The sequence below is a fragment of the Micropterus dolomieu genome, linkage group LG15, assembly GCF_021292245.1.
Source record: "Micropterus dolomieu isolate WLL.071019.BEF.003 ecotype Adirondacks linkage group LG15, ASM2129224v1, whole genome shotgun sequence".
NCBI lineage: Eukaryota > Metazoa > Chordata > Actinopteri > Centrarchiformes > Centrarchidae > Micropterus > Micropterus dolomieu.
Window position 1 is genome coordinate 3,211,749 of NC_060164.1, and position 3,459 is coordinate 3,215,207.

Sequence of the window (3,459 nt, forward strand, 5' to 3'; positions counted from 1 at the left end):
CCCCAAAATGAATTTTATAGCCCATAATAATAGTGGTTATTAATGGTAAGCAGGGACCCATAATCAGCCCACATGGGGCCCAGCTAGTGTGGGCCCCAGATGGGAGAAACCTGGGTTGCCCATGTGGGTTTTAGCTAGGGCCCATGTGAACCCCACCTTCAGCTCATATGGGCCTGCCCACATGGGGCCACCATGGAACCCCCGGACAAAATTAACTGGGCCCCATCTGGGCAGCCCAAATGGGGCCCACTCACCAGCCCATATCCAACCCTTATGGGCCCCACATGGGTGTGTTGACAGGGTATGTTCTTCTTGTTCTACTTCTGGTAGAATTCAGGCAGTGCAGACACTCATCACTAAAGGCCCATTTATACTTGTGCGTAGGTGTGTCCGTCATTCTGCAATTACACCCCCAAACGCTAGTCGGCAGTAGCGCTATAGCGTCCACTGTGTTGATTTTTGCCGGGGTACTTCCGGTCGGCTCGGAGGCATTGCGAGGCTACCCAGCCGACCAATCACAGAGCTTACGGTCCGCGTCGACTTGACGTGTAGTTACATTTTTGAGGAGGTGGACGTCAGGTGACGGCGTAGCCTCTGCGTAGCCCCGTAGCCTACACCGTAGCCTACACCGTCACCTGCGCCGTCACCTACGCCGTCAATTTGACGCAGAAGTATAAATTGCACTTAAGCTGAATACCTACGTTCAAAGAAGAAGAAGTAGTAATAATATACAGCAGGGGTCTGCAAATAAGTTTTGCATCAGAGCAATATTTTCAACCATTAGATGGTGGATGAGGATATAAGCCATAAAATTAACTTTTGTCAACATAATCTTTGGTTAGCTTAGTTGGTAAAGCGCAGGACTTGCAACCCAAGGGTTGAGTGTTTGATCCCACCTTGGGACAATTTTTTTTCTCTCTTTAACAAATAGATTCTGCAGCGAATGTTTCTCAGATCACGGCATGTGCTGCTCTGTTTTTGTTTCGGTGTTTGATCCTCATCCCACACTCTTGGCTTACATTTTCTATGTTCCGTGGCCAAGCCTTTTTCACTGAATAATGAAGTAAATATAATTTCTTAATAAATATACCAAACGAAACCTCATTTCTTGACTGGCTACTCTCTGCTGTCTCAGAAGAGACACCTTTTGTGCTGTGTCAGTCAACGTAGCTGTCCTACGCTCTTTGAAAGGGTAGGGGGCAGTAGTAGCCTGGACAGATGGTTGCAATTCGCAACCTCACTGCTAGATGCCACTAAATCTTACACACTGAACCTTTAATAAGTGATTTCATTGAAAAACTACATGTATTCCCTTTAAATATAATTTATTAGAATATAATAGGCCCTGATGGATCTTCCCAACAAGTCGTCATACCTAATCGACAGAGTAGGTCAATGTTGTCCAAAAATGACATATACGACTGGTTTCCAAAAAAATCCGTATGAGTGTTAGCAAGTACCAGTCCAGCAACAGACGTGTTAATGTTGTTGGAAGATTTTAAGAATGCTTTACCGGAAAAAATGGTGGTGTTCTTAAATGAGCAAAAGGTGACTTATTTGTCTAAGGCAGCAGTCCTGGCTGATGAGGTTGTGTTAACTCACAAAAATGTTTTTGTGTCTTCCTTTCGTCCAGACAGAGGTTCAGGCCCGCGACATGAGAATCTTAACCCTGGCCATCCTCCATTTGAAAAGACAAGGGGGCCACAGTCACCTCCACGTGGTGACCGAGAAGGCTTCTACTGTCACAAGAAGGGTCATGTGATTGCTGATTGTTTATCTTTAAAGCATAAACGTACTCAGCCCAGCGTTTCACAGTCAAAAGGCATGTGTTTAATTAATACTAAGCCTTCAAACCCTTCATTCTAGAAGGCTTCGTGTCGCTAACTGGAGACCCAAAAGATTGGCTGCCGGTAACTATTCTTAAGGACACAGGTGGCTCACAGTCCATTATTAGGGAGGGAATCTTACCTTTGTCATCTGAATCATCATGTCAGTCAAGTGCAGTTGTTCAGGGTGTGGGAATGAGGTTCATCCCTGCTCCTTTGCATCATGTACATGTTGAGTCTCCTCTAGTCAGTGTACTGTTTAATGTTGCTGTCCTTCCTGTCTTGCCCATCAAAGGTGTTGACTTCATTCTGAGCAATGACCTCACTGGGGGCATGGTTATGCCAGTGCCTCAGGTACTAGATACCCCAGAAACAAACCCTGAGTCTGACACGGCACACATACCTGACCTTTTTCCTGCTTGGTCAGCCTGAGGTACAGATGCCTAAGATCGGAACATCCTCTTCTCCAGTGGCGGTGAAACTGCTGGCCACCAGGAAGCAGTTCATCGAAGAACAGCAAGGTGATTCCACCCTTTCGAAATGTCTAACTTCTGTTCTCAGCCAGGAAGAAGCAAGAAGGAGGAAAGTGGCCTACTTTTTTGATGATGGTCTGCTGATGCGTTGCTGGACTAATGCTGTTCCAGAGGAGGTGGACTTGAATGTGACTTACCAGATTGTTGTGCCTACAACTTATCGTTCCCAGGTACTCACCTTGGCTCATGACCATCCATGGTCAGGACACATGGGGGTCACTAAGACTTATAACAGGGTTCTTAAGCATTTCTTTTGGCCAGGACTCAAACATGATGTTGTCAATTATTGTCGTACTTGCCATGTATGTTAAGTTGCTGGAAAACCCAATCAGTTGATCTGCCCTGCTCCTCTTAACCCCATTCGAGTAATGAGTGAGCCATTTGAAAGAGTAATCGTAGATTGTGTTGGACCATTGCCCAAGTCAAAAGCTGGAAACCAGTTTCTTCTAACTCTGATGTGTACTTCCACTAGGTATCCAGAGGCCATTCCCATTCCATCGGGTCAGTCCAGCCAAGAGGGAAGTCATGAAGAAGGAGGCTGACTACCTTGTGAGGAATGCATTGGCAGTACCAAGCTCTAGTCCATGGAGTTCTCCGTGTCTCCTAGATACAAAGTCGGATGGAAGTCCAAGATTCTGCACTGACTTCCGCAAGGTAAATGCTGTAACCATACCAGATGCATATCCGTTGCCCCTCATTGACGACTGCATTGATGAAAGTAGTCCTGCAATGTATGTCACTAAACTTGACATGTTAAAGGGATATTGGCAAGTTCCCGTAACACCACGTGCCACTGAAATCTCTGCATTTGTAACTCCTGACAGTTTTCTGCAATATACTGTCATGCCCTTTGGTATGTGTAATGCCCCTGCTACTTTTTAGAGACTGGTGAACAAAGTATTGGGCGGTATTTCAAACTGCAGAGCATACTTGGATGACATCGTTGTATATTCTGATGACTGGGTCAGTCACGTGACAACCCTGAGGGAAGTTTTGAACGCCTGTCAGCTGCATCCCTAACGCTCGACCTTGCCAAATGTGAGTTTGGGAAGGGTACTGTTCTCTATCTTGGTCAGCAGGTTGGTCGAGGACAGGTGTGT